This window comes from Pseudophryne corroboree, chromosome 10 (genome assembly GCF_028390025.1).
Source record: "Pseudophryne corroboree isolate aPseCor3 chromosome 10, aPseCor3.hap2, whole genome shotgun sequence".
NCBI classification, from domain to species: Eukaryota; Metazoa; Chordata; class Amphibia; order Anura; family Myobatrachidae; genus Pseudophryne; species Pseudophryne corroboree.
Window position 1 is genome coordinate 92524674 of NC_086453.1, and position 19837 is coordinate 92544510.

The following is a 19837-nucleotide window of genomic DNA, read 5'->3' on the forward strand; positions in this document are numbered from 1 at the left end:
CACTCCTCACTCACCATGTCCAGCACCTCCGACTCCTCCTTCTTCCCACAAGGATCATCTGCTCCCAGACTGCCTTGTCCAATCCTCACTCAGCATTTGGACCATGTGATCGGACTAGTGTCCGTCCTAAACCCCTCCTGTACCAGCACCTCACCTCCATTTCTGCAGACACTGTAAGTTAGCTTTTAAAGGGGTACCCACACCACTTTCTGGGGTGCCACAATAGCATGCACCTCAGCGAACATCTAGGTGCACTTGCACGAGTTGAGGTCCAAAGCTGTTTTTTTATTACTTAGCGATATACTGTAGAAATGTAAATATATATACATATGTTAAATAGACTAATACACTGATAAGCAAAACACAGACACACAGCTGTGTAAAAATCTTAAATAAAAACTTAGCAAGTAGGGAAAAATTATCAAGGAGACAGTCTCATAATCATCATGTAATCACTGATAATAACATTTAAGGAATTAAAGCTTTGCAAAAGTAAAGCAGATAGACTAACTCATAATATCACACTCAATAGTAGAATTAAATACATAAGTAATATTCAGCAATGGATTGAGTTCCATTAATGACAGTGATAAGAGTTTTCTATCAGCTCTAATTGTAGAAAAAAAATGCTTTTAGCAGTTTTATTATGTGAAATGTCAGCACTGATTACATGATTATTATGAGATTATTGCCTTGCTAATTTTTACTTTTACTTTTTTTGTTAAGCTTTTATACAGCACTGTCTCTGCCTCATCAGTGCATTGGTTTATTGATGATGTTTTAAAAGTCTTTTTGTTTCCCGTCCATGACTGACTGCTGAAGCTGGATACTATTATCATATACCTATTTCTAAAACACAAATTACCAGTATGGTTGTATTACTCTTTGACAAAACTGGAACACACAATGAAATGCTAACAAATGAATGATAGATATATTGTGATACACCTGCAGCAGCCTTGTAAGTGGCATTCTAAACCATTCATCACCAGGGACCTCAGTCTCCAAACTGTTATTATTATGAAACAGAACAATTATTATATAAAGACCATCTGTAGGAACCATTCCAGGATCCAGAGAAAAGTACTCATGGAATCTGCAGTCTTCTGGCAATGGGTGGCCACCTGTGGGATAGTGTATATCAGCACAGAACCATCAGTAACTACATACTCCTCATCTGTTCTTTTTACATGCACTTATACAGTCAAGGAGACAGTGACGCCTGATGCACGACAAACCGCCTTAGTTTTGGGGCACGTGCCGAGAAAGATGACATGACCTAGTGGGAAGGGCATTGGCTTGCAGCTCCACCCCATTATTATCACTCTTGGGGTGGCCCATCATTCCCGGAGATGCTGGGCTGCCCCCGGACACTCATCTGGCTGCACTGCTGGCTCCTACACTGTGATAGGAGCCAAGTGCTGCACGCAATGTCACATGACATTTTGGTGTCACCTTTCAAAGGCAGATACCCTGGAGTGGCCCGCTTCCCCCTAGTGATGCCCCTGCACCTATGCAAGAATTGTTTTTTAATTTAGTTCTTATAGAGAATTCAGTATGTATCCAGGCTGTTTTCCCCCTCTCCCCTACTACCTAACCCTAACACTCCCTTTCCACAGCCTAACCCAAACCTCCCCCCCTAGTGCTTGACCCTAACCTCCCCCCCGGTGGTGCCTATCCCAACCCCCCCTTCCACAGCCTAACCCTAACCCCCCAGGTGGTGGTGCCTAAACTTAACACTCACTTCCCCAGGCCTTAAGATGCCTGTTATACTTATATACTTACAGCTGTTGGGATTCCGGGTGTCGGTCTCTTGACCCTGTCGGGATTTCAGCATCTGCATTCTGGCGGCAGTCAGGATCCCGGCATCAGCATTCCGTTTGCCAGGATCCCAACTGCCAGCATCTTGACCACATCCCCTTATAGACACATATGTATTGGTATACTTATTTTGACTGCTACAAAGATACCGTGTCAGCATTGCTGAGTGAGCAATGGGTATTCGTTTTTAAGTGGTACACTGCTAAATTGTAGCTGTATCCATCAAGTGCTGCAATAATTGTTCAACTGAGCACTGAGTTCACCAAGGGGTAACATTCATAGCAATATTTAAAATTATAAAAGTATGTATTGTTTCTGGTTATACGTAGCTTGATTTTTCTTTTGTATTGATCTTTAGGATACACAGTACAAGTGTAATAATCATTATCATCATCATTATCAAAAAATCTTTGGACATATGAATTATAGAATTAACTACTATCACCTGGGGACAAGCGTAGACTAAAGGGGGGTACTCATGGAGCGATAATCTAAGCAATCTGACTAGATTGCTTAGATTTTAAGCATGATGCTCCGTGTGTAACCCCCACAGTGATAGCGATGCGCAGCCCCGCGCATCGCTATCGCTGGTGCTAGATTGGCCTGTCATGCAGGCCCATCTAGCAGGTCGCTCATTTCACCCGCTGGGTGAAATGTGCCCCCCCCCCACACACACGTCTCCCCCCCGCACGCTCAGCACACATCTCTCCCACATCGGCCCGTGAATACGGGCCTTTAGGGTTCTATTTACTAAGCCTTAGATGGAGATAAAGTGCACAGAGATAAAGTATCAGCCAACCAGCTCTTAACTGTTATTTTTCAAACCCAGCCTGTGACATGGTATTTAGGAGCTGATTGCCTGATACTTTATGTCCGTTTACTTTATCTCCATTCAAGGCTTAGCAAATAGACCCTTAGGATCCAGGACAAATGCCTACTGTTGCTCTCTCCAAGAACCCATACCTCCCAACTGTCCCGATTTTAGCGGGACAGTCCCATTTTTGGGGGACTGTCCCGCTGTCCCACCCGCGGGCCGCAGTGTCCCGCAGTGTGGGGGGGCAGTTGGGAGGCTCCTGCACGCTCTGCCCTGCTTAGCAGAGCAGCAGTTAATAGACGCTGTGCGCATGCATACAGTGTCTATTCACTGGAGTCAGAGGGAGAGGGGGCATGCCAGCGGCTCACAGAGCGCTGGACATGCCCCCTCGGTGACGAAAACGGGGGGGTCCTCAATGAAGCCACGCCCCTTTTCTTAGGTCACGCCCCTTTTCAGGCTTTGCCACGTGTGTGACCCTCTTTGTGAAAATCAAAAGTTGGGCGGTATGAGAACCTGCATTATACCAATTCGAGAGCAATGCTCAATTCTATTCTATTTTAGACCAGTAGCTACAGTACACAGACAAATGTTTGGATTCTGTGTATACGTTATTTAAACGTAGAGATATAATGTAAATGTGCTTTCATTGATGGTCTCTGAAGCCTCACTATGTATGATTGATTTTGCTTTTAGTGTGACCTTTTTAAACCTCCAGGCATATTCACATTTTTGGAAGGAGTCATGGATTCATCCTGTGCACCACTGCTTAATGCCACAGTGAAATTAAATCTCTAATTTGTATCTAATGTAGTTTATACTCTACTAAACCCTGCAGATAGGTTAGATCTAGTATTCTATCCAGTTTCCATCAGTCTATTTTTTTAATGTAAAAAGCAAGTCTTCAGAGAAAATATGTATTTTAATTAGCAGTATGGCTTCAAAGTGATACCCCTGCGGATAGCTTCAACATGCTCAATACTCATCCACTAGGGCAGTGGTTCCCAAACTTTTCTTAATCACGGCACACTAGTGTCAAAATCTGCATCATGTTGGCAACATTTAGCAACATTTAAAACAATTACCATCCTGAGAGGACTCTAGAAAGTATTTTAACTTTGGCGTTATATAAGAGCGTGTAACAGTTTATGGTGCACCTCTGCATGCCATGTATAAATAAGTTGCTTATTTAAGCGCATGAAAGCTTTAAGGACATCTTCTAGAGATACACTGGGAAATACACCCGTCCACTTAGTTAAACCAGTAGTCACTGCCCTTAAAAACTATTATTATGCCTTACATTAGTGTAACTAATGGAGAATGAACAACACACCATAGGAGAGTGGTGCAGCTCGCCATCAGAAGCACTGCTCCTGTCTGTATCATTAAACCTTGACAGTAGCATAGCTAAATAACTACTGTAGGTATCTGGTAATAGACAAACAACGGGATAAGTAATTGTAGAATCAAGTTTTGTAATTGTTCCTACGTAAGTATTTGTAGTGATCTGATCTAAAAATGAATGAATCAAATGAAAACCCTGAAGATACCAAGAATTGAATATAGTAGAAGCAAAACTCCTATGGAATCCTAAATTATGGTTGAAGGGAAGGAACAATTAATGGAAGGCAGAAACACCCACTCTGGAAACTGTTGCTTGCCAGGTGGCACATGTAGTAGTCAGTAGTGATGAGCACCGGAAATTTTTCGGGTTTTGTGTTTTGGGTTCGGTTCCGCGGCCGTGTTTTGGGTTCGAACGCGTTTTGGCAAAACCTCACCGAATTTTTTTTGTCGGATTCGGGTGTGTTTTGGATTCGGGTGTTTTTTTCAAAAAACCCTAAAAAAACAGCTTAAATCATAGAATTTGGGGGGCATTTTGATCCCAAAGTATTATTAACCTCAATAACCATAATTTCCACTCATTTTCAGTCTATTCTGAACACCTCACACCTCACAATATTATTTTTAGTCCTAAAATTTGCACCGAGGTCGCTGGATGGCTAAGCTAAGCGACCCAAGTGGCCGACACAAACACCTGGCCCATCTATGAGTGGCACTGCAGTGTCACGCAGGATGGCCCTTCCAAAAAACACTCCCCAAACAGCACATGACGCAAAGAAAAAAAGAGGCGCAATGAGGTAGCTGTGTGAGTAAGCTAAGCGACCCTAGTGGCCGACACAAACACCTGGCCCATCTAGGAGTGGCACTGCAGTGTCACGCAGGATGGCCCTTCCAAAAAACACTCCCCAAACAGCACATGACGCAAAGAAAAAAAGAGGCGCAATGAGGTAGCTGTGTGAGTAAGCTAAGCGACCCTAGTGGCCGACACAAACACCTGGCCCATCTAGGAGTGGCACTGCAGTGTCACGCAGGATGGCCCTTCCAAAAAACACTCCCCAAACAGCACATGACGCAAAGAAAAAAAGAGGCGCAATGAGGTAGCTGTGTGAGTAAGCTAAGCGACCCTAGTGGCCGACACAAACACCTGGCCCATCTAGGAGTGGCACTGCAGTGTCACGCAGGATGGCCCTTCCAAAAAACACTCCCCAAACAGCACATGACGCAAAGAAAAAAAGAGGCGCAATGAGGTAGCTGTGTGAGTAAGCTAAGCGACCCTAGTGGCCGACACAAACACCTGGCCCATCTAGGAGTGGCACTGCAGTGTCACGCAGGATGGCCCTTCCAAAAAACACTCCCCAAACAGCACATGACGCAAAGAAAAAAAGAGGCGCAATGAGGTAGCTGTGTGAGTAAGCTAAGCGACCCTAGTGGCCGACACAAACACCTGGCCCATCTAGGAGTGGCACTGCAGTGTCACGCAGGATGGCCCTTCCAAAAAACACCCCCCAAACAGCACATGACGCAAAGAAAAATGAAAGAAAAAAGAGGTGCAAGATGGAATTGTCCTTGGGCCCTCCCACCCACCCTTATGTTGTATAAACAGGACATGCACACTTTAACCAACCCATCATTTCAGTGACAGGGTCTGCCACACGACTGTGACTGAAATGACGGGTTGGTTTGGACCCCCACCAAAAAAGAAGCAATTAATCTCTCCTTGCACAAACTGGCTCTACAGAGGCAAGATGTCCACCTCATCATCATCCTCCGATATATCACCGTGTACATCCCCCTCGTCACAGATTATCAATTCGTCCCCACTGGAATCCACCATCTCAGCTCCCTGTGTACTTTGTGGAGGCAATTGCTGCTGGTGAATGTCTCCACGGAGGAATTGATTATAATTCATTTTAATGAACATCATCTTCTCCACATTTTCTGGATGTAACCTCGTACGCCGATTGCTGACAAGGTGAGCGGCGGCACTAAACACTCTTTCGGAGTACACACTTGTGGGAGGGCAACTTAGGTAGAATAAAGCCAGTTTGTGCAAGGGCCTCCAAATTGCCTCTTTTTCCTGCCAGTATAAGTACGGACTGTCTGACGTGCCTACTTGGATGCGGTCACTCATATAATCCTCCACCATTCTTTCAATGGGGAGAGAATCATATGCAGTGACAGTAGACGACATGTCCGTAATCGTTGTCAGGTCCTTCAGTCCGGACCAGATGTCAGCATCAGCAGTCGCTCCAGACTGCCCTGCATCACCGCCAGCGGGTGGGCTCGGAATTCTGAGCCTTTTCCTCGCACCCCCAGTTGCGGGAGAATGTGAAGGAGGAGATGTTGACAGGTCGCATTCCGCTTGACTTGACAATTTTGTCACCAGCAGTTCTTTGACCCCCAGCAGACTTGTGTCTGCCGGAAAGAGAGATCCAAGGTAGGTTTTAAATCTAGGATCGAGCACGGTGGCCAAAATGTAGTGCTCTGATTTCAACAGATTGACCACCCGTGAATCCTTGTTAAGCGAATTAAGGGCTCCATCCACAAGTCCCACATGCCTAGCGGAATCGCTCTGTGTTAGCTCCTCCTTCAATGTCTCCAGCTTCTTCTGCAAAAGCCTGATGAGGGGAATGACCTGACTCAGGCTGGCAGTGTCTGAACTGACTTCACGTGTGGCAAGTTCAAAAGGTTGCAGAACCTTGCACAACGTTGAAATCATTCTCCACTGCGCTTGAGACAGGTGCATTCCACCTCCTATATCGTGCTCAGTTGTATAGGCTTGAATGGCCTTTTGCTGCTCCTCCAACCTCTGAAGCATATAGAGGGTTGAATTCCACCTCGTTACCACTTCTTGCTTCAGATGATGGCAGGGCAGGTTCAGGCGTTTTTGGTGGTGCTCCAGTCTTCTGTACGTGGTGCCTGTACGCCGAAAGTGTCCCGCAATTCTTCTGGCCACCGACAGCATCTCTTGCACGCCCCTCTCGTTTTTTAAATAATTCTGCACCACCAAATTCAAGGTATGTGCAAAACATGGGACGTGCTGGAATTTGCCCAGATTTAATGCACACACAATATTGCTGGCGTTGTCCGATGCCACAAATCCACAGGAGAGTCCAATTGGGGTAAGCCATTCTGCGATGATCTTCCTCAGTTGCCGTAAGAGGGTTTTAGCTGTGTGCGTATTCTGGAAAGCGGTGATACAAAGCGTAGCCTGCCTAGGAAAGAGTTGGCGTTTGCGAGATGCTGCTACTGGTGCCGCCGCTGCTGTTCTTGCGGTGGGAGTCCATACATCTACCCAGTGGGCTGTCACAGTCATATAGTCCTGAGCCTGCCCTGCTCCACTTGTCCACATGTCCGTGGTTAAGTGGACATTGGGTACAACTGCATTTTTTAGGACACTGGTGAGTCTTTTTCTGAGGTCTGTGTACATTTTCGGTATCGCCTGCCTAGAGAAATGGAACCTAGATGGTATTTGGTACCGGGGACACAGTACCTCCAACAAGTCTCTAGTTGCCTCTGCAGTAATGATGGATACCGGAACCACGTTTCTCACCGCCCAGGATGCCAAGGCCTCAGTTATCCGCTTTGCAGCAGGATGACTGCTGTGATATTTCATCTTCCTCGCAAAGGACTGTTGGACAGTCAATTGCTTGGTGGAAGTAGTAAAAGTGGTCTTACGAGTACGACTTCCCCTCTGGGTTGACCATCGACTCCCAGCAGCAACAACAGCAGCGCCAGCAGCAGTAGGCGTTACACGCAAGGATGCATCGGAGGAATCCCAGGCAGGAGAGGACTCGTCATAAATGCCAGTGACATGGCCTGCAGGACTATTGGCATTCCTGGGGAAGGAGGAAATTGACACTGAGGGAGTTGGTGGGGTGGTTTGCGTGAGCTTGGTTACAAGAGGAAGGGATTTACTGGTCAGTGGACTGCTTCCGCTGTCGCCCAAAGTTTTTGAACTTGTCACTGACTTATGATGAATGCGCTGCAGGTGACGTATAAGGGAGGATGTTCCGAGGTGGTTAACGTCCTTACCCCTACTTATTACAGCTTGACAAAGGCAACACACGGCTTGACAAATGTTGTCCGCATTTCTGTTGAAATACTTCCACACCGAAGAGCTGATTTTTTTGGTATTTTCACCAGGCATGTCAATGGCCCTATTCCTCCCACGGACAACAGGTGTCTCCCCGGGTGCCTGACTTAAACAAACCACCTCACCATCAGAATCCTCCTGGTCAATTTCCTCCCCAGCGCCAGCAACACCCATATCCTCCTCATCCTGGTGTACTTCAACACTGACATCTTCAATCTGACTATCAGGAACTGGACTGCGGGTGCTCCTTCCAGCACTTGCAGGGGGCGTGCAAATGGTGGAAGGCGCATGCTCTTCACGTCCAGTGTTGGGAAGGTCAGGCATCGCAAACGACACAATTGGACTCTCCTTGTGGATTTGTGATTTCGAAGAACGCACAGTTCTTTGCTGTGCTTTTGCCAGCTTGAGTCTTTTCATTTTTCTAGCGAGAGGCTGAGTGCTTCCATCCTCATGTGAAGCTGAACCACTAGCCATGAACATAGGCCAGGGCCTCAGCCGTTCCTTGCCACTCCGTGTGGTAAATGGCATATTGGCAAGTTTACGCTTCTCCTCCGACAATTTTATTTTAGATTTTTGAGTCCTTTTTTTACTGATATTTGGTGTTTTGGATTTTACATGCTCTGTACTATGACATTGGGCATCGGCCTTGGCAGACGACGTTGCTGGCATTTCATCGTCTCGGCCATGACTAGTGGCAGCAGCTTCAGCACGAGGTGGAAGTCGATCTTGATCTTTCCCTATTTTTGGAACCTCAACATTTTTGTTCTCCATATTTTAATAGGTACAACTAAAAGGCACCTCAGGTAAACAATGGAGATGGATGGATACTAGTATACTTATGGATGGACGAGCGACTGCCGACACAGAGGTAGCTACAGCCGTGGACTACCGTACTGCGTCTGCTGCTAATATAGACTGGATGATAATGAGATATAAAATAAATATATATATATCACTACTGCAGCCGGACAGGTATATATTATATAATGACGGACCTGCTGGACACTGTCAGCTCAGCACTGCAGACTCCTAAAGTAAGCTACTAGTATCAAGAAGATAGAAAAAAAAAAAAACACCACGGGTAGGTGGTATACAATTATGGATGGACGAGCGACTGCCGACACAGAGGTAGCTACAGCCGTGGACTACCGTACTGCGTCTGCTGCTAATATAGACTGGATGATAATGAGATATAAAATATATATATATCACTACTGCAGCCGGACAGGTATATATTATATAATGACGGACCTACTGGACACTGTCAGCTCAGCACTGCAGACTCCTAAAGTAAGCTACTAGTATCAAAAAGATAGAAAGAAAAAAAAACACCACGGGTAGGTGGTATACAATTATGGATGGACGAGCGACTGCCGACACAGAGGTAGCTACAGCCGTGGACTACTGTACTGCGTCTGCTGCTAATATAGACTGGATGATAATGAGATATAAAATATATATATATATCACTACTGCAGCCGGACAGGTATATATTATATAATGACGGACCTGCTGGACACTGTCAGCTCAGCACTGCAGACTCCTAAAGTAAGCTACTAGTATCAAGAAGATAGAAAAAAAAAAAAACACCACAGGTAGGTGGTATACAATTATGGATGGACGAGCGACTGCCGACACAGAGGTAGCTACAGCCGTGGACTACCGTACTGCGTCTGCTGCTAATATAGACTGGATGATAATGAGATATAAAATATATATATATCACTACTGCAGCCGGACAGGTATATATTATATAATGACGGACCTGCTGGACACTGTCAGCTCAGCACTGCAGACTCCTAAAGTAAGCTACTAGTATCAAGAAGATAGAAAAAAAAAACCCACCACGGGTAGGTGGTATACAATTATGGATGGACGAGCGACTGCCGACACAGAGGTAGCTACAGCCGTGGACTACCGTACTGCGTCTGCTGCTAATATAGGCCCTCATTCCGAGTCGTTCGCTCGGTATTTTTCATTGCATCGCAGTGAAATTCCGCTTAGTGCGCATGCGCAATATTCGCACTGCGACTGCGCCAAGTATCTTTGCTATGAAGAAAGTATTTTTACTCACGGCTTTCTCATCGCTCCGGCGAACGTAATGTGATTGACAGGAAATGGGTGTTACTGGGCGGAAACACGGCGTTTTATGGGCGTGTGGCTGAAAACGCTACCGTTTCCGGAAAAAACGCAGGAGTGGCCGGAGAAACGGGGGAGTGGTTGGGCGAACGCTGGGTGTGTTTGTGACGTCAAACCAGGAACGACAAGCACTGAACTGATCGCACAGGCAGAGTAAGTCTGGAGCTACTCTAAAACTGCTAAGTAGTTTGTGCTCGCAATATTGCGAATACATCGGTCGCAATTTTAAGATGCTAAGATACACTCCCAGTAGGCGGCGGCTTAGCATGTGTAACTCTGCTAAATTCGCCTTGCGACCGATCAACTCGGAATGAGGGCCATAGACTGGATGATAATGATATAAAAAATATATATATATCACTACTGCAGCCGGACAGGTATATATTATATAATGACGGACCTGCTGGACACTGTCAGCTCAGCACTGCAGACTCCTAAAGTAAGCTACTAGCAGTATCAAGAAGATAGAAAAAAAAAACACCACAGGTAGGTGGTATACAATTATGGATGGACGAGCGACTGCCGACACAGAGGTAGCTACAGCCGTGGACTACCGTACTGCGTCTGCTGCTAATATAGACTGGATGTTAATGAGATATAAAATATATATATATCACTACTGCAGCCGGACAGGTATATATTATATAATGACGGACCTGCTGGACACTGTCAGCTCAGCACTGCAGACTCCTAAAGTAAGCTACTAGTATCAAGAAGATAGAAAAAAAAAAAACACCACGGGTAGGTGGTATACAATTATGGATGGACGAGCGACTGCCGACACAGAGGTAGCTACAGCCGTGGACTACCGTACTGCGTCTGCTGCAGTGCTAATATAGACTGGATGATAATGATATAAAAAATATATATATATCACTACTGCAGCCGGACAGGTATATATTATATAATGACGGACCTGCTGGACACTGTCAGCAGAATGCGTTTATAGAATAGAAACACCACACGACGAGTGTTTAACTTTTTCAGGCAGACAATCACAATATACTGGTGGTCAGTGGTCACTGGTCAGTCACACTGGCAGTGGCACTCTGGCAGCAAAAGTGTGCACTGTTAAAATATGTACTCCTGCTATAACTGCTCCCCAGTCTCCCCCACAATTAAGCTGTGTGAGCAGTGAGCACTCAGCACAGTCAGATATACAGTATTACATAGATGATGCAGCACACTGAGGGCACACTGAGGCTGAGCACAGATATGGTATGTGACTGTGTCACACTGTGTATCGTTTTTTTTCAGGCAGAGAACGGATTAATTAAACTGGTGGTCACTGGTCACACTATCAGCAAGTAGTACTCCTAATATGCTCCCCAAAATTAGTAAATCAAGTGTCTCTACTACTCTCTAGTCTACTCTAAACGGAGAGGACGCCAGCCACGTCCTCTCCCTATCAATCTCAATGCACGTGTGAAAATGGCGGCGACGCGCGGCTCCTTATATAGAATCCGAGTCTCGCGATAGAATACGAGCCTCGCGAGAATCCGACAGCGGGATGATGACGTTCGGGCGCGCTCGGGTTAACCGAGCAAGGCGGGAAGATCTGAGTCTGCCTCGGACCCGTGTAAAAAGCGTGAAGTTCGGGGGGTTCGGTTTCCGAGAAACCGAACCCGCTCATCACTAGTAGTCAGTAGCAAATATTGTGAAAAATGAGAGGGAGATGAAGAGGGATGCATTTGTAAAATGCTTGGGACTGGTATTTTGGGACTGAAGGTCTGTTTGCATGCCATTCTAGCAAACCCATCCATTTCTCTAAGACAGTCAGCCGCTAATGTGTAAGTACACATACACGGAAGTGTATGACACCACCTAATGTAGGAGGCTAAGTTTAAACATGGAGATCCGAGGCTTCTTGTCAGAAAATATAAATTTACTAATGGCCCTATTCAGTACCTTCATGTCCGATTCGGACAAGGGTAACATCTGAAGTGGGTACAATATTCTCGGGAAAGTGATCGTCTTGACCAGGTGTCATCTACCTAGATAGAATAATGGTAAATGTCTCCATGCTTCAAGATCAGCTAAAGTTCAGTGAAGTAAGTCTGGGGTATTAGCGGTATAATTCTGCAGGGCTAGTAAGAGTGTTACTGTAAGTCCCTAATATTTTAACGTGGTCGTGGAGTAGGCCCACTGTAAGGGAACGATGTCTTCCCAATTTTCTGCAGCCTCCGCATGTAAAGCTAGCACCTCTTTTTGTCCCGGCTCACCGAGAAGACTGAAATCCCCTGAAAATCTTCAAATAACTTAAGAAAGGAAGAAAATGCCACATGGGGATCATTAAAGTATAATAAAAGGTAATTTGCATATTCCAAAGCTTTCAACTCATGTATACTGATCCTCACCCCCTGGCATTCCTCACAAAGATAGAAATGTAGGAGAAGTGGGTCTAGAGCTAATATGAAGAGCACAGAAGAGAAGGGGCAGCCCTGTCACATGACACAATATAAATGAAATGGAGCTGTATAAAGTCCATTAATGGCGAGAAATGTAGTCAGGGACATACTGCAGTGTGTGGCCCCCTTGGACCCAGGGGCCATGTGCACTATATACCTTACACCCATTATAGATGTGCCAGTGGTGTCTGTGCTTGGTGGGTGGTAGCACTGTCAAACCTCAACATGGCTGCATATGACATTTATTTTTAAACTGAAATAACTTACCAGGAGATACCAAAAGAACCAGGCTCGCATTAAGAGAGGAGGGGGCCCGTGTGCAACCTCCGTCTGGGCCATCTCCTCTCTATCCGGCAGCCTAATGATACTATGAGCTCTTGAGCAGGGAGCGCTAGTAGACTCTAGCACAGCTCTAGATTCTACTACAAGTCTCCGGGAAAATGGTGTGGCAGCCATTTTCCCTGCGATTTCCCTATTGTGAACGCAAAAAATGCTGGAAATAGCAGCTGCGTCATTTTTCCGGTAATTTTGCAGCGCTGCCTCCAACGGGGACTCCGGAGAGGTAAGTATTAATGAAACACACTGCATCCGCTATAAATAGGCCTGTGACAAGAACCACCATATGGCACTAAAAAAAATTTTTTGACCTCCTATACCCATTTTCCTCAGCTGCAATAACCCAGATTTTCTCTGAGTCAACCCGTGTTGTGGCTCAGTGGAAAATGGCCCCAGAAAAGTTACCCAGGTCCAGTAACCCGGGTCAGATCTGGGTAAGGCTACAGTGTAATACCCCTTTCACACTGCCAATGCCGGATCCCACCCGGGAATTGGAAACGGGTCCTTCCCGGGTGGGATCTGGCATTGGACTCTGCCGCTGGCTTCCCTGACCCGGCATTATGCCGGGCGGGTTGCCATAGCGGCGGGGGGCGTAGCCGGCAGTGGGGGTGGAGGCGGCGCTGGGAGATGAGATCATCTCCGCGCCACCTCTCCCTGTTGTAGTAAACGGGTCGCATGACCCTACAGCCCGTTTACGCTGCCATTGATCCGGTATTCAACCCAGGAATAACACTGCTTTAGCATGAGCCTCCCAAACATTCCAGGAGCATGGGCAAGTATGTGTTACTATATTCCTATAAAGGGGATGCGGTCAGCAACCTGGCAGCTGGGATGCTGGCGGACATGTGACCGACAATGTAATCCCGACACCACTTGGAAATCCGGTGCAGGAACACAGACTGCCGACATCCTGTAAGTAAGTATCGGTGACTGTTAGAGTTAGAGCCTGGGGAGGTTAGGGTTAGGCCCTAGATGTGGGGAAAGCCATAGGAGTCTTAGCCCTAGCTGCCACCCCAGATGGGTTAGGATTAGGGTAGGGGATAGGGGAACAGGGGAGAGGTAAAATAAAGACTATGGGGGACATTTACTAAGCAGTGATAAGAGAGGAGAAGTGAGACAGTGGAGAAGTTGCTCCATCAACCAATCAGCAGCTCTGTATAATTTTATTTTATGCAAATTATAGATGTTACTTCAGTGCTGATTGGTTGCCATAGGCAACTTCTCCACTGGCTCATTTCTCCGCTCTTATCACTGCTTAGTAAATGTCCCCCTTAGTTCCCTAAAAGCATTTTCATTGTCGGGATGCCGGTGTTGGTCATGTGACTGCTGGCATTGCAAGCGCCGGTATGGTGTATCACACCCCAATAAAGATATGTTCAAACAGATTTTTGGTGATTGTTACTTTAACAGCCTTATAACAAAATATCTAATTGATTAAAAATGATTATTCCCCGTGATACTAGTTTTCTTTAAAAATTAATTAGTTCGAACAAGTTCCTAAACGGTTAAAGAAATATTTGTCAGTAATAATCCTTATTTTCTTTTCATGCAAATGAAAGTGCGGACTCAGCACAGTTGTACCTTGAAGACACATACAACTCCATCGGCTTGAATTAGCAAGGACGGGCCTGTAGAGCAGCGTGTCACAATGTTTTTCAAAGGCAAAGTGCCTCATGCATGACTTATAAATGTCAGGCTAATCCAGCTGGGCTTGTTTCAAGTAGATTTCCTGCACTCTATCCTCTCCCAGCACAGGAAAACAAGCAGGATACAGACAAATTGCCAAGCCATATCTAAGCAGAGACAGAACCTGGCTTTCTTATCATGAAAAGTGACAAGCCAACGGGGACTTTAAAGGACCTTGAGGTTTTCTGTTGCACTGCTACCACCTCCGGCACCGATAAACGGCCCCCATCAGTCATTCACTAAGTCTTAACAGACAAGCTGTGATTTTTCTTCCAATAACACGTTGTTGACAGAATAGTGGAACAGAAGCAGCGTTTAATATCAGCACGCACAGCTCTGCTTGCCAGCTCATTACCACGTTTAAATCGACTAACCAGGTGTTAGCTCTTTGGGGAAACAGGAAAGGGAGGACATATTACAAACCTGATTGTACAGCTATTGACTACTGGCTTCTTACTCAATCACCTGTTAGCAACAGGTACTGGAAATATCCCTTCCAATTTTTACACCTTTGTTTGTATGTCCATCATTCTGCACCCTGGTGGGTTGCTGGAGATGCGATGTGCTAAGCTGTTAGCCTATAACGTATAACACAACAGTCATCTGTTCTTTCTGTATACCCGCAAGGAGACAGCACATTCAGCGCGGTAATGGAGAGCTCACATTCCAGGGCATACAGCCCAAGGCTTTGCATACACAACAGCACTCAGCTGTGTCCACTGCAAACTGGATGCAGCTACAACTGCTGCCCCTATAGAGATCACTAATGCGTTATGTCAACACAACCTCTCTACTATAACGAAAAGAAAGAAAGAAAGAAAGAAAGAAAGAAAGAAAGAAAGAAAGAAAGAAAGAAAGAAAGAAAGAAAGAAAGAAAGAAAGAAAGAAAGAAAGAAAGAAAGAAAGAAAGAAAGAAAAATACAGATGTACTTTTGCAATATGCACTCTGCTATTGTTGCAGTCTTCTTTCACCAATGCAAACATGGCCTACAGGTAGTCAAACACTGTGCAATTATTGTCCTGATCAGCCCATTATGTAGGCACAGTGTGTGGCATGAATGAGCATCAATTCACTCTGCCGGGCATGAGAAATCTTCTAGCATGCCCAACAGATGTAATCATTTGTGTTCATATACAGCGGATATACTCGCCATCAGACAGGCCAATTATATGATGGTAATGTCAGACTAGTGAGCAGGGCCGGATTAAGGCTTTTGAGGGCCCCGGGACAACTAAATTGTGGGGATTTAGTGTGTTCCCTGTCCACGAACCCCCTATCCCTACCCCCGCCCCCCCCCCCCTTCAATATGGCCACATTGTACCTAACTGGTACTAGTGTCTCTACTGCTCCCCCAGATTCCCACACTTGCTCCAATGTTCTGCAGAGAGAGAGATTGTGAATTGCATTTGGAAACCCCCCTCTAGAAATCCTGCATTTGCCACTGACACGGGAACCACTCTGCGCTGCGCTGTATGCAGCCTGAGCAGCGGCAGCCGCTGTCCTAAACGCAAGGTCAGATTACCCTGTCGGGAGGCCCCCTTTGTGTGCGTGGGTCCCTGGGATTACCGTCTGCTCTGCTAGTGAGTGTGATCTGTGTATGAGTGTGTATTAAGACCCCCCATACATCAGGAATCAATTGGGACAATTTGGTGTTTTGCAGGTGAATGTGTAAATACATCCTCCAGTGTATGTATGGGGTTCACAAATCGCAGATTCCAAAAATCGATTGGGATTGTAAAATCAATTTTTCAACATGTTTAATTTCACGGAACAATTGAGGCTGTAGATTGCTAGTGTATGGTAACTTTCAGCAGATTTGCAGACCGTTTCTAATAAACTGATGAGCCTTTCAAGATTGACAGATCTGCATTTGCTCTAAATTGATCTGCAAATCAGTGAAACATATCTTGTAATGTATGGGGGCAAATTGGTGGATTGGGTTATCTTTAAAATGGGGAAAAAATTACAGAATCTGTGAAAAAAAATTTTGCCATTGCTTATGTATGCAAATGAGCCAATCTCTAAACAAACAACACATGAGCCATTTCAGAGGATGCATTTAGGCTGGTTACCCATTGCAATTAGGAAAACGTTAGCGGCACTGCATTTATGAAGTGATAAAATTGGTAACCAGGCCTTGGACTTATGCCCCCTACACATTAGGTGACCCAGCTTTATAGCACGGCATGCTAATATGGACGAGATTGTCCATATTGGCCTGCATGCATAAGCGACGGGGCACCAATGATGAACGAGCGCGGGGCTACGCATCGTTCATCGTTGGTGCCTACACACTGAACAATATGAACGAGTTCTCGTTCATTAATGAACGAGAACGTTCATATCGTTCTGTGTTATCTGCCAGTGTGTAGGGCCTTTACCAGTTTGGAGAGTTATTGGAGGACACTAACAAGCTTAGGCTAATCATACTATCCCTTTAAACCTGGACCCTAATGAATTACACAGATTCTGTGGCTGGCTTTATTCAAGCCTGCATTTCCCCTGGTTTCAATCAGCCACAGAACCTGTGTAATCCATGTATGTCCTAGTTTAAAGGGATGGTATGGTAAGTCTACAAATGCCTCCGCATGCAACTTACAGCTTCCAAAAAAATACCACTATGCTGTGGCAGCTCCCAATCACAGGAATGAAACAAGTAGACCTGAGGTCACTCTCACTTCTTATCTTGTGCTGAGCAGGGCTGTTTAATCAGAGCCCAGCACCGCACTCCCAGCCCATCATCAACAACAGGAACAGCAGCCGGCAGCTTTCTGACTGTGGCCCCATCCTAGTGCATAGGACAGGGCCCCACAGTGACAAAGAAATGACTTAGTGAAATTATGTAACTAATTTAGTGCTTTAGGCACAGCCTAACACTAGAACCCTATGCGACTGCCTAGGTTTGTCAAGTTGTAGCACTGACCATGTCCACAAACAATAAAACCGGCTAGTAACCAGAAAGAGACCTTAAGTAAAAGTCTGCAATCTTGTCAGTGTAGTCCTTGCAGAGTAAATCATCTGATTACTGGACTAATGGAAATGAACACAATTTAAACACACACAGAACAACCACATAGTAACAATCTGTATTATTGCATTTGTTAAGTCTTTTTAGGTACATATGCACATACGGCCTGATTACGATTTGTATGCAATGCAGATGTTTGCGCGACTGAGCGATTATTTGCTGACTGCACATTTGTCACAATCGCACTACGCACGTGCCAAGGTACCTTTGCGATGTCGCTCACAGTGAGGATTTATTTATAAAGTGATTGACAGGAAGGAACCATTTTGGGGGAGGTAACGGGGTGCAGCGGTAAAAACACAGGCATATTAAGGCCATTTTCAGGGCAATTTGCTGTCATCAGCTGAGATTGTGTACTCAGAAAACATGGCGCCAAAGTCATTGCTTCCGCGCCCAGTCTGCATTACCATAGGCTCACTCGAGGAGTCGATGGTCCTCATTTTTGCGTCGATGCTGTATATGTGTACGCAGTTGCTGAGGACCTTGCGATGGCTCCAGCGAACGTCTCTATTCTTTTCTGGGCGGCATCTGGCCTGCGTTATTTTGCATGTCCATGAGCTGAAAAATAGCATCTACATACAAATCGGAATCAGGCCAACATTCCTAATGATTATCAAGAATACCCTTTATTGGAAATAAATGTTGTATTTTTTGTTCATGCATATACACATATACACAACATTGCTTATATACTGTATCTGTGGCTTGTGCTATACTGTCAGCACAGCTGAGTGACAAGAACAGCTCAGACTTGGTGACACACGCGGGCAGCCAAATCCGAAACATCCAGATGTTTCATCTTGGTTTCAACTTAGATGTCAGATCACACAGTGCTGGTGCACACGGATGGTGACCATCCATGAACGGCATGTTACAGTGTTCCTGATATTTTATAAAGCACAGCGGGAGAGGCTAAGGCAGTCTGTAAAGCATGCCTTTTATTTGTGAGGGGCCAAAGAGCTTTTTCAGAGGACAAACATCTTAGATCTTCACACTAAGGGTTCGATCACACCAGTGCACTTTGGATTTTTTATGTGTTTGAAGCATTGAGTTGAATTTTATTCAATTATAGGATCAGAAAAAAATGTGTTATCAGAAGAATAATGACAACATTGAGTTCTTTAAATTGAAACTGGGCAGTGACTGACTTCGCAATTATCACACATTTACCCCACTTGGGCTTGTTAGTAACAATAGGGCAGCTTTCTCCATGGAAACGCAGACCTGTCATCTGCACATATCGGCTGTTATTGTAACTCACCATACACATTAGTAACAGAATAATAGCATATACAGCATAAAACTACCACTTATAATGTATTCAGCATAGTGAACACGATCTTGTAGTTTGTTATGAAAATAAGCTATATGACACAGCAGGATGATGTTACTACCCCTGCGGCCGGGATCCCGGCAGTCAGAATACCGACGCCAGGATCCCAACCACTGAGGATGCCGACAGCAGCGCTTGGGCTATTCACACTCGTGGCTGTCCACGACACCCATAGAGTGGGAATAGAACCTGTGGCGAGCGCGGCATAGCAAGAGCTGTGTAACGAGCGAGGCATAGCGAGCGTGGCATAGCAAGCACGGCGTAGCAAGCCCGTAAGGGGCTTTCTAACGATCACCCCACTGCCGGCATTCTGATGGCCGGGAGGGTCGGTGTTCTGGCTCCTAAATCTAGGGAGTGGACAGGTGTACTCAATGCCACCTGGCAGCTGCCCGCCTACTTCCCAAGTGAAGTGGTCCGGCCAGCCTCAGCCGTGAATTGCACTTTGTGCTGATTTGCATCATTGCAGCCTCACCATTAATCATGACTTTGTAAATCAGGAGGTGGGGCCACTATGATGCAATTGAGCCACCACGCCCCTAGCACTGGCCACTTGGCCAGAGGGGGCAGCCCACAGGTCAGGAGCTCTGATTTAAATACTTCCTTTCTGATAATGTCATTATCTTTCCCCTTTTACCCTGAGCTTCAGTCACAAAACTCACAACCATCCCCATACAGTAGGAATGGGGTGTTGCCATCATGTGACCAGAAGGTGTTTGTGGGGGGGTTAAGGCAATGCCCACTCATCCCTTCCACCGAAGCCTGCCATCATCTTCTGAGATTGTGCATGAACAGTGGGCACGTCATGGCTCCATCGATGCACTGCTGTGTCCCTGCATG